Here is a 12,740-nt window from a genome sequence, read left to right as displayed (position 1 = left end):
AGCATCAGATCTTCTGAAGCTGTTGCAGTTCTGCCTTGAGAACACTTATTTTGTTTACCGGGGTACAGTCTATAGACAAGTTCATGGCGCTGCTATGGGCGCATCTATATCGGTGACAACCGCAAACCTTACCATGGAAGCAACAGAAGCTCGCGCACTGGCTACCTTCGAACTGCGCCCAAAGGTTTTTGTGCGTTACGTCGACGATTGTTTCTGTATTATCAAAAAGAATGCGTTAGGTCCTTTCACAGATCACATCAATAGCATGGAAGATTCTATTCAATTCACCGTAGAGGAGGAGGCTGCACGCCGTCTTCCTTTTCTGGACGTTTTGGTGGAAGGCCGTGGAAACCGCCTTTCTTTCAAAGTTTATAGAAAAGAAACCCACACAGGACGGTATCTTCATTTTAATTCTGTCCACCCGGTTTTCCACAAACGCTCCGTCGTGGCTTCCCTCGTCCGACGTGCCAAAAACATCTGCCCAAGGCCAGAAGATAGGGCTGCTGACCTATGCCAAGTGCGCCGAGAATTGAGTGAATGCGGCTACCCCAAGCACTTCGTGGATTCTGTTCTTCAACGGTCTTCACGCCCATCAGAACCAGTTGGTCCTCCTTGCCGAGCCCGATCCGCTATCCCATATGTGCCGGGCGTGAGCGAGTCTTTGGCTCGCGTTCTGCGCACTTACGGTGTGCACGTCGCTCACGTTCCTGCGTGCAAGCTGAGGCATGAGCTGGTGGCCGCCAAAGACAAGATAAAGAAAGAGTTTCCTGGCGTCATCTATAAGATTCCCTGCGCAGACTGCGACTACTGCTATATCGGCAAGAGCGGGAATTTCGAAAGGCGATTGAGGGACCACAAGAACGACGTCAGGAACAAAAAGATTGCATCTAATGCACTTGCGGAACACGTGGAAGCCGCGACGCACAATATAGCTTGGGAAGAAGCATCAGTCATCGCACGAGAAAAGAATTGGCTGTCACGTCGATATCTGGAATCCCTGATAATCCAAACTACAGACAAAACCGTTAACCACAATGCAGGCAATCTCCCGCCTACGTATGCCACATGCTTGGGGCGATTACTGCGACATACTTAAGCTTTGTGCTTTGGGCTTTCCGCCCAGTGATCAAGGCTTCCGTACGGAAGCCGAGACGTCTTTGTTTTAAACAACAACCTTTTGGTCGGCGTTCCTTTTTCTAGTCATGAATCTTCTACCCGACCAGACGAGTTTTCGTCAGACTTTAGATTTCATTACGCTACGACGGTCGTATGGCCAACCTTTCATCACTCAAGTGCGCCAGTACGTTTCGGTATCCATTCGACTCTCTGCTTTCAAAGCCCATCTGGATTTTAACCTCATATGCAAGGCTAGAAGCCTCATTCCGAGATCCCTCCGTTTGCTGCGACCTGTTGACACGGCCTTTGGCCACAGCGTGGTATCAAGAGCGGAACGGCAACTGCTTGAAGCCAGGATCCTAGATTGTAAAGCCTCTATCAGAAACCTGCAGAACGAAGTCTTCTGTGCTCGTCGCCGCCTCGAGCACCAGTGTCCGGACGACTTCGCCAGCATCCAGTTACATGCTAACTACAAGGTGAGCATCCAGTCCCGCCAACGAGAGTTTTCCCACCAAAAGGAGTTATCAAGGCTGCTGCCTCGCGAAAAAGTGTTTGCGCCTGGCCCGTCCACTTCGACAGTCCACAACCTGTCTTCTTACAGGCCTACTCGAGTAGAACTCGCCGTACTTAAGCTCGGGTTTAACTTTAACACGAGACCTGCGCCGGACGCAAGAAAAATCGTCTGTGCGGTCGAACGCGCTATAGGTCAAGTAGATAACAGCCACCGAGATGGGGCCCGAACTCGTGCAGTCAGCATCCTTGCCAAGCTTCCGCGACATCCTCCGACCCCCCTTCTTTCCGAGGAGCGTGATGCCATCAAAAGCCTGCGTAAAAACACAGACATTATTGTACTTCCCGCTGACAAAGGCAACGCTACCGTCATCTTGGACAGCAACGACTACGTTGAGAAAATGACTGGCCTTCTGCAGGTCGACAGTACGTACTTGACGCTGAAGCGGGTCCCTACGCTCAAGGTAGAAACTTGCAGATTCTTTTGACTGACGTCTTCCGATTTGTTCCACCGGACCACAAGTCACTTTATTTCAAGCTCCTCTGCCACAATGGGTCAGCTCCCGCCTTGTATGGTCTCCCGAAGATCCATAAGCCAAACGTCCCAATGCGACCAATAGTTGACCTTACACGGTCGCCCTTATACCGCTTGTCGGGCTACTTACACAAGGTTTTTGCGCCACTCGTTGGAAAGGGCTCGACTTTCATACTGTGATGACCCCCATAATGCGCAGGTCCACACGGGACGGAGAGGCAAAGAGACACCGTATGGCTCAGTTTAAACAAACAGGTATATTCAATAATTACACATGATTAAGATTATACATCAGAGGCTGGGGCGTCCGAGCTTACGTGCCGACGACTTCATGGGGGCGATGGAGTGGCTCCGGAGTTGGGCTCGAGCGGTTGCTGGCAGAAGCTGCACGCCGTCGGGCTTCGGCGCTGAAGGCCCTCTTCGCGAACGATGTCGTCCTGAGCGTGTATGCAGTAGAATTTCAATAGTCGTCCGTTTCTTCGAGGATGGTTCACAAACCCTTCCTCTAGTGTCGTTCGGCTTGGAAGATGAACAGGAGGCGAGCTTGTAGATGATGACAGCAGAGCATAATTTTACAACATACATATACAGAGAGTTAAACTGGAAAAAGCAGAACTGAATTTACAAAAGAACAAACTCTGCACTACTTTACTCATCGACCGGGCAGGTTAGTGCCTAAGTAGCATCACATTACATGCTAAGCATGGAGCCCCAGCTCAGACTGGACTCCACTGCATCCGTTTACATGCGCTTTTAAGCACTTGATTAACAAAGGACTAAGGGCGGTCATTTTCAGTGGCCCGCCCAAAGCATCAATTCTCCAATGAAGAATAACATGCGAGATGGGGACAACTCCTTGGGTTGGGCTTAGCCTCGAACCCAGATTCTTGTTAACAATACAAACTAAATAAACAACAAAAACGTCACCACTCTCTCTCAAGTGAGAGTATCCCCAGGCTCTCCCTTCGGAGCTAATCCTTGCCTCAGGCATGCATACCGCCACCCACCATCGGTCCGCGTCGTTCGTCAGCAACACAGGAGGGGGCGAAAGCGCCCTCGATGCTGCCGCGCTACCGACGGCGGGACACAGCTAATAATCATGAAGGGGTTCGTCTGTCGCTCCGGGAAACCAGATTAAGGGTCGCCCCTGTTTTCCCACATTCTTGGCGAGTCTTGCCTGTCCGCCATGACAGGTGTCCGTCACGGCCATCCTGGGAATGCGCTTTTGTTCCCTTGCGCCTGTCTTTCCACATTCTTGGCGAGTACTGCCTGTCTGTCTGACAGGTGTCCGTCACGGCCCTTCTGGGAATGCGCTTTTGTTCACGAGGCACCGCGGGAAGCGGTGGGTGCCTTCCCGGCGATAGCCCACGTCGTAAGGGGGTGGGGGGTCCGTGCGTCAAGCGACAATTTTCGTTCCCGGTATGTACTCGGGGCTCTCGCTTATACTGGGGAGCGGTTTCCGCGTGTGCCGGCGTCCTGCTTTCTGCAAAGGTATGCAGCTGGAAAAGAGGGGCGGCCTTAAGCCCCAACTCGATGCACACACAAGGAATGTACCTCGTAGCACACAAGGAATGTCACACTCGCTCACCCTCCAGAAGAATGTTCTCCGAACATTTGAGTCCCTGCAGCTCCCCTTGTCTTTCTGAATCGCCTCGCACAGTGCGTCCGACAAAACACTTTTCGCTGCACTTAACACCACTGCACAACACCATATGACTTCGCTGTCATAACTGGCGTCTCCAGGGGCAGCACTGATCTTCTTTTACAGATAAACATGAAACTCAGCACCCAAGCCTCTCTTTTCTAGTCCACACTGGACGAAATAAATTTACCACAGTTATAAAGGAGCTCCCACTTCTAGCACGATCACGGCACAGACAAAAATATAGATAACGAAAGGAAGTAGGGCAGGTTCTGCATGCGCTCCGCATGCTCTCCTGTGAAGGTGTTACTTAATGACAGAAAGGTTTAACTACCAACTCCGATAACTTAACACATAAGCACATAGCAATGTTATGAGCTGTGGCATTACACAATTCTAACCAGTTCAGAACTCCGCTCTGTTTACGCCATTAGTCCGACTTAGCTTTCCGATTTCGCAGCGGATATCTGCCTTCATGAGTCATACTAAGTAAGTCTGTGCCCCTTTGTCTGCTTTGGGACTCGCGAGGGCTCGTGGCAGGAGCCTCTCCTGGCGTTATCTGCGCGGCAACCTCGCGCGCTTCTTCTTCTAGCAATGCATGAAGTAAATCCGGTGGCATTCTGGCCGTCACCTCTGGCGCCTGCCGAACAAATGCAGGAGAGGGCGTTTCTTGCGAACTATCTGCGCGCTCCGCTTCACTTCTGTCCCCATCAAAATCCGCGCTTTCCTTTTCCTCATTTCGTGAATACTGAACCGGTGCCGACTTGAGGCGATTGGCGTGTATCCTTATCAAGCGCCGGTTCACGTCTCGGACTCTGAAGTTTACCGGAGAAAGCTTCTCGACAACCTCGCACGGTCCTCTCCACTTCGTCTGGAACTTACGAGCTAGCCCAATCTGCCTTTGGCAGTTTTCAATGTACACGCTGTCCCCCACATCAAACGGCGCGTCTCTAGCACTGCGATCGTGCACCTCCTTCCTGCGCTTCGCCGCTTTCTTTAAGGACTCCTTTGCGATGTCCCTCGCCACTTGCAAGCGCGATTCTAGCTCCACCTTATAGTCGTCCAGTGAAGCGTATAAGACAGGACGGGGGCCCTCTGGCACTTCACTAGGCTGGTCCGGGTCTCGGCCGTAGAGAAGAAAGAATGGCGATTCGCCCGTGCTCTCGTGTGCTGCGGAATTGTAGGCAAACATTGCATACGGGAGCCACAAATCCCAGTCCCGCTGGTCGCGCGAAACAAAATGCGACAGGAACCCGGCCACGGTTTGGTTCAGTCGCTCCACCGCGCTGTTGCAAGCCGGATGGTACGGTGTTGTCAGCTTCTTAGCGATCTTAAGCAGCTCGCAAACTCTCCTCATTAGCTGCGACACGAAGTTCGTTCCCCGATCTGTCAAGAGTTGCCTCGGGGGTCCATGTCGGAGCACGATCTGTTCGACAAATGCTCTTGCAACCGTGTCTGCCTTCTGATCTGGGAGTGCTACCGCTTCCGCGTATTTTGAAAGGTGATCGACAAATACTAAAATGTACTTGTTTCCGGAAGTGGTCGTGGGCAATGGGCCCATTATGTCCATACCTGTCCGCTCGAAGAGAGCCGAAACCTCAGAGAACGGCTGAATTGGAGCTGGTCTTCGTCCCTTGGGTGTTTTTCTTTCGAGACAGGAATGACACTTCGCACAGTAGTCTCTAACATCCTGTCGCATGCCACTCCAAAAGTACAAACGCTCCACACGCCTGCGTGTCTTCGCTACGCCAAAATGACCGGCGCATGGCGCATCGTGAAACGCGCGAAGAACCCTTTCTGTCCACGACCGAGGTATGACGACTCTCTCCCAAGCGGTTTTCTCTAATCTCCCTTTCCTGGTTGGCCTCGTGCGCCGACACAGGGTGCCGTCTTTGTCAATGAAATAACCTAGCTGTTCGGGGTGAGACGGTGCGCCCTCTAAGCTTTCGATTATACGCTTCAGGTCAGGATCTTTGCACTGCTCTGTGCGTAATTCGGCGGGGTCGACTACGGGGACTAACTCATCTATAGCTGCCACGGCAGCTGTGCGGCTGAGTGCATCAGCATTCAGATGTGTCTTTCCTGACTTGTGCTCAACTTCAAAGCAGTATTCCTGCAGGTGTAGATTCCATCTAGCGAGTCGCGAGCTAGGGTCCCTGACACTCATCACCCATTTCAGAGGATGGCAGTCTGTGACTAGCTTGAATTTGCGGCCGTAAAGGTAGCATCTGAAGTGCTTTACTGCCCAGACAACGGCGAGGCACTCCCTTTCCGTAGCTCCGTACTTTTGCTCTGTGGGGCTCAGCTGTCGGCTAGCAAAAGCAACGGGATGTTCTTTGCCCTCGATAACCTGAGATAGCACGGCACCAACTGCGAACTTCGACGCATCTGTGGCCATAACGAAGGGCAAACTAAAATCCGGGTGGCGCAACAGCGGTGCACTCATTAGCTTCCTTTTCAGGGCCCCAAAAGCATTCTCCGCGTTTTCGTCCCAGCGAAAGGCGACATTTTTGGCTGTTAAGGCGGTGAGCGGCTTAGCGAGCTTGGCGAACTCCTCTATGTGCCTTCGGTAGTAACCGATCAGGCCGAGAAACTGCCGGACCTTGCGGACGCTAGTCGGGGATGGAAAATCCGAGACACACCTTAGTTTCTCAGGGTCCGGTCGCACGCCGTCAGCTGAAACAACGTGCCCGAGGTATTTGACCTCGTTTTTGAGGAATTGGCACTTAGAGGGCTTCAGCTTGAGACCCGCTGCTCTTAGTCGCACCAAAACCTGCTCAATATCGCGCAAATGGTTATCAAAATTGTCACTGTATATGATAATGTCATCCATATACACGAAGCACAGCCTCCCCAGAAGACCTGCCAGGATAACATCAGCGGTTCTCTGCCAGACAGCAGGGCTGTTGGCCAGACCCATCGGCATTCTTTTCCATTCATAGTGCCCTGAGGGCGTGTTGAATGCCGTTTTCTCGGCATCTGCCGGATCCATTGCTATCTGCCAGAATCCCACCGCCATGTCCACTACCGTGAAGTACCTGGCAGAGCCCAGCTGAGAAAGCGTCTCCTGTATATTGGGGATGGGGTATGGATCGATGCGAGTTACGGCATTTAGTTTGCGGTAGTCCACTACCAATCGATACGAGCCATCTGGCTTTTCCACCAATAGTGCTGGTGCTCCCCAGGGTGACTTTGAGTGTTCGACAATGCCGCGATCAATCAGGTCCTGCACCTGCCGCTCCATCTCCTCACGTTGGGAGTAAGGAATCCTGTACGCACGCTGGTAAACGGGCGATGAAGTGCCGGTTTCTATCCTGTGCTTTATAACGCCACAGCAGCCCAAATCCAGGTTGGACGCGGCGAATACCTCCGAGTAGTCGTTCAGCAAACCAGCCAGAGCCTCCCTCTCCCTGGATTTTACGTGAGAAAGATCGAACGACACCTTTGGAGCAGCCGAAGGACTAGCATGCTCTACAGTTGCGAGTACCGTATCGGTGGGCTCACGTTGCTCTATCGCAGATGTGAAGAAAGCCAATGTTTTGTTCTTGGGAAGGCTCAGTGGCTGCTGGCTACAGTTAACCACCCGTAGGGGCACTCTGTGGGCGTCATTAACTGTCACGAGGCACGCGGCTGCCTTCAGGCCATTGCTGAGAGAGTCGACCGGCTCAAGCACTCCCACGGCGCCGCTCTCTACATCTGAAGGCACAAACGCGTACAAAATGTGCTCCGACCAAGGAAGGACGACCGCCTCCTCGACCAGCCGGACGGCAACCCGCGAATATACCTTCTCCAATGATCCCACTGTTTGACGGGTGTCAATATCGGTAATGCGAATCTCAGCCCCTCTCCTGTTCAAAAACGGAACTTTTGAGCCGCCCGCATTAACCTCTTCCTCAGAGAATGAGACTACTACCTTCCCTTTTCTCAAAAAATCCTGCCCTAATATACCTGACACTCCGTTTGGCAGAGACACCGTGTCCGGGCATACGTAGCAGGGGTGCTCCAATGCAATTCCGCCGAGAGAGAAGTGTAACCGGTAGAGTCCACTTATGCCAAGAGGATCCCCCGTTATGCCTACAAATTTGGTTGCCATACCACCAGACGCTTCCAACACCTCGCGGTCCCCCTTCCTTCGAAGCGTGTTAAAACTGCTCTCCTTAAGCAATGTCACCTTTGACCCCGTATCTATCAACAATTCCATACAACAACCATTTAACTTGCAACGCACAACAGGGCATGCCTCGTCGGCCACACAAACTACCACCACCTCATCATTTACTGCTCCCTCCCCACGCTCCTCAGGCTGGGGAGGACTAACTAGTTTTTTGTCTCGGTATCTGGAGCCCCGCTGTAGGCTTGCTTAGGGCGTGTCTCGCTTGCTTCTCTTTGTGGCTCCCCACGGCTCACGTTTTGGCAGAACCTGGCGATGTGTCCGCGACCCTGGCAAGCGAAGCATACGATTTCTTCAAAATCTCGCATACCGCGCCTGTAGCTTTGTGGCGGTCTCCGGTTTCCAGCGAATGGGCGCTGTTGAGCGCGCGCTTCAACCTGGCATTCTACCTGCTGAGATAGCAGCTGTTCTAAGCGATCTAACCGCTCTGTCAAGAGAGCAACCTCAGGGTTGAGCACCGCTCTCTCTATGACGCGTACTCTCGCTGCGGCTGTCGTTAACGCCTCATTTTGTTCCTCATCCAATGCGGCCTCCACGGCTTGGTCGAAATTGCTCGGCTTGCGCGAGAGCACGAACCGGCGCACGGGGTCTTGCAGACCAGCCACGAACAAAGCGGTCATTTCCTCTTTAAGTATATCCTCCGCGTATTTCTTCTTAAGCTGGTCTCCTTCCTCCTCCCTGCTTAACGTATCGCGCGCTAAGCGCTGAAGCCGCGACGCAAACGTTCGCACGTCCTCCCCTACCATCTGTCCGGCGTCACGGAACCTCTGTACTCGCACGTGACGTGGTTCAGTGTCAAAATGCTCTAACGCGAGCTTCTTAAATTCCGCAAATGATTTTGTGGATTTTACTTTTTCGTCTCGCCATGCAAAATCATGAGCAGCTCCTGCCATCTTACACCTCGCCATTCCCAGCATTTGAGCATCGGACCATCCCCCCATTTTCCCAATCTCTTCTAGCATGGAAAAGAAATCGCAGATTGGAACCCCTGTCTTATCTCCCGTAAACGTCGGAATGACGCTTCCTAATGCCAGCATGCTTGCTCCGAGCGACGGCTGTGGAGTGGGAGCTCTCTCAGATAAAGACATTTTTTTTTTCAAGCCCTCCGGTGCCTCAAGCCTCTCAAATGGGGGTAAAAGTCCCACAATCAGTCCCGTGATTCCCTTTTGATTACAATTTTGAAGTCATGAATGTCGCAGCATTCAGAGGACATTTGCTTTTGAGACCCCACTTCTGACACCAGTGTGATGACCCCCATAATGCGCAGGTCCACACGGGACGGAGAGGCAAAGAGACACCGTATGGCTCAGTTTAAACAAACAGGTATATTCAATAATTACACATGATTAAGATTATACATAAGAGGCTGGGGCGTCCGAGCTTACGTGCCGACGACTTCATGGGGGCGATGGAGTGGCTCCGGAGTTGGGCTCGAGCGGTTGCTGGCAGAAGCTGCACGCCGTCGGGCTTCGGCGCTGAAGGCCCTCTTCGCGAACGATGTCGTCCTGAGCGTGTATGCAGTAGAATTTCAATAGTCGTCCGTTTCTTCGAGGATTGTTCACAAACCCTTCCTCTAGTGTCGTTCGGCTTGGAAGATGAACAGGAGGCGAGCTTGTAGATGATGACAGCAGAGCATAATTTTACAACATACATATACAGAGAGTTAAACTGGAAAAAGCAGAACTGAATTTACAAAAGAACAAACTTTGCACTACTTTACTCATCGACCGGGCAGGTTAGTGCCTAAGTAGCATCACATTACATGCTAAGCATGGAGCCCCAGCTCAGACTGGACTCCACTGCATCCGTTTACATGCGCTTTTAAGCACTTGATTAACAAAGGACTAAGGGCGGTCATTTTCAGTGGCCCGCCTGGGTTGGGCTTAGCCTCGAACCCAGATTCTTGTTAACAATACAAACTAAATAAACAACAAAAACGTCACCACTCTCTCTCAAGTGAGAGTATCCACAGGCTCTCCCTTCGGAGCTAATCCTTGCCTCAGGCATGCATACCGCCACCCACCATCGGTCCGCGTCGTTCGTCAGCAACAGAGGAGGGGGCGAAAGCGCCCTCGATGCTGCCGCGCTACCGACGGCGGGACACAGCTAATAATCATGAAGGGGTTCGTCTGTCGCTCCGGGAAACCATATTAAGGGTCGCCCCTGTTTTCCCACATTCTTGGCGAGTCTTGCCTGTCCGCCATGACAGGTGTCCGTCACGGCCATCCTGGGAATGCGCTTTTGTTCCCTTGCGCCTGTCTTTCCACATTCTTGGCGAGTACTGCCTGTCTGTCTGACAGGTGTCCGTCACGGCCCTTCTGGGAATGCGCTTTTGTTCACGAGGCACCGCGGGAAGCTGTGGGTGCCTTCCCGGCGATAGCCCACGTCGTAAGGGGTTGGGGGGTCCGTGCGTCAAGCGACAATTTTCGTTCCCGGTATGTACTCGGGGCTCTCGCTTATACTGGGGAGTGGTTTCCGCGTGTGCCGGCGTCCTGCTTTCTGCAAAGGTATGCAGCTGGAAAAGAGGGGCGGCCTTAAGCCCCAACTCGATGCACACACAAGGAATGTACCTCGTAGCACACAAGGAATGTCACAATACGTGACTCTTTCGATTTTATTGAAAAAGTACTTGATGGCACGGTGGAGGACGACGAGGTCATGGTGTCCTTGATGTGAAATCGCTGCTCACCTGCGTACCCGTGGATCTGGCTGTGGAGGTGTGCCGCTCAGCACTGCAGAATGACGACGGATTGTGTGAACGAACCCCTATCGAAGCATCGGTTCTTCTGAAGCTGTTGCAGTTCTGCCTTGAGAACACTTATTTTATTTTCCGGGGTACAGTCTATATACAAGTTCATGGCACTGCTATGGGCGCATCTATATCGGTGACAACCGCAAACCTTACCATGGAAGCAACAGAAGCTCGCGCACTGGCTACCTTCGAACCGCGCCCAAAGGTTTTTGTGCGTTACGTCGACGATTGTTTCTGTATTATCAAAAAGAATGCGTTAGGTCCTTTCACCGATCACATCAATAGCATGGAAGATTCCATTCAATTCACCGTAGAGGAGGAGGCTGCACCCCGTCTTCCTTTTCTGGACGTTTTGGTGGAAGGCCGTGGAAACCGCCTTTCTTTCAAAGTTTATAGAAAAGAAACCCACACAGGCCGGTATCTTCATTTTAATTCTGTCCACCCGGTTTGCCACAAACGCTCCGTCGTGGCTTCCCTCGTCCGACGTGCCAAAAACATCTGCCCAAGGCCAGAAGATCGGGCTGCTGACCTACGCCAAGTGCGCCGAGAATTGAGTGAATGCGGCTACCCCAAGCACTTCGTGGATTGTTCTTCAACGGTCTTCACGCCCATCAGAACCAGTTGGTCCTCCTTGCCGAGCCCGATCCGCTATCCCATATGTGCCGGGCGTGAGCGAGTCTTTGGCTCGCGTTCTGCGCACTTACGGTGTGCACATCGCTCACGTTCCTACGTGCAAGCTGAGGCATGATCTGGTGGCCGCCAAAGACAAGATAAAGAAAGAGAAGTTTCCTGGCGTGATCTATAAGATTCCCTGCGCAGACTGCGACTACTGCTATATCGGCGAGAGCGGGAATTTCGAAAGGCGATTGAGGGACCACAAGAACGACGTCAGGAACAAAAAGATTGCATCTAATGCACTTGCTGAACACGTGGAAGCCGCGACGCACAATATAGCTTGGGAAGAAGCATCAGTCATCGCACGAGAAAAGAATTGGCTGTAACGTCGATATCTGGAATCCCTGATAATCCAAACTACAGACAAAACCGTTAACCACAACGCAGACAATCTCCCGCCTACGTACGCAAGGTGCTTGGGGCGATTACTGCGACGTACTTAAGCTTTGTGTTTGGGCTTTCCGCCCAGTGATCAAGGCTTCCGTACGGAAGCCGAAACGTCTTTGTTTTAAACAACAACCTTTTGGTCGGCGTTCGTTTTTCTTCAGTCATGAATCTTGTACCCGACCAGACGAGTTTTCGTCAGACTTTAGATTTCATTAGTCAGTTACTGTAGTCAGATAAAAATGATAAAATAAAGGCAACAAAAAAATTATTTCATTCACAGCAGCCATGTATTTAGTGTGGGATGCAGCATTTGCTGCACTGAAGGGTTTCAAGTTCATTCAGGTAGCCTACATATTCAGAGCTATTAACTGTGCACCAGAGTACGAGTTTCAAGGCCATTGTATCCCTAAGTTGAGGCCCTCATATATGTAGGTAGGTTATGAGGCCCTCGTATATATGTGGGACAGGTATGACACGTATCCAAATATTGCCTATCACCCGCATATATGTGTTTCGCCACATGAGAGACACGTATGCCTTAGGAGCAAATATACATACGAGCAGATATGTATACGAACATATATATATATATATATATATATATATATATATATATATATATATATATATATATATATATATATATATATATATATATATATACGAGCACATTTGTGGAGGCATATCCAATAATTGCGTATATATGAGATACTTATAACACATATACGCGATTTGCAATAGGGCTGCTCCTCTGGAATTCCACCGGTTGGCTCTGGGGTACCTCAGAGATGTGCCATTGGCCCTGCTATATTTTTAATATACATTAATGACATCGTTGTCTCAGTTGGCATCACATCTGTTAGTATAAGGTTATTTGCAGATGAAACACCAGCCCGTTTCTGGTGTTTTACACCAGACCGGATTTTCAGACACGGGTTCTGGTGTGAGCCAG

The 12,740-nt window shown here is 51.3% G+C and overlaps 1 protein-coding gene across 1 annotated transcript in view; it reads right to left on the bottom strand.

Annotated features, from left to right (window-relative positions):
• Positions 1 to 12,740, bottom strand: part of LOC144120327 (uncharacterized) — a 257,061-nt gene that overhangs the window by 164,129 nt on the left and 80,192 nt on the right. The gene's annotated exons all lie outside the window — the stretch shown is intronic.

The sequence above is a fragment of the Amblyomma americanum genome, chromosome 2 (assembly GCF_052857255.1).
Source record: "Amblyomma americanum isolate KBUSLIRL-KWMA chromosome 2, ASM5285725v1, whole genome shotgun sequence".
NCBI classification, from domain to species: domain Eukaryota; kingdom Metazoa; phylum Arthropoda; class Arachnida; order Ixodida; family Ixodidae; genus Amblyomma; species Amblyomma americanum.
Note: the sequence above shows the minus strand (reverse complement) of the source record. Positions and strands in the feature narration are given on the sequence as shown.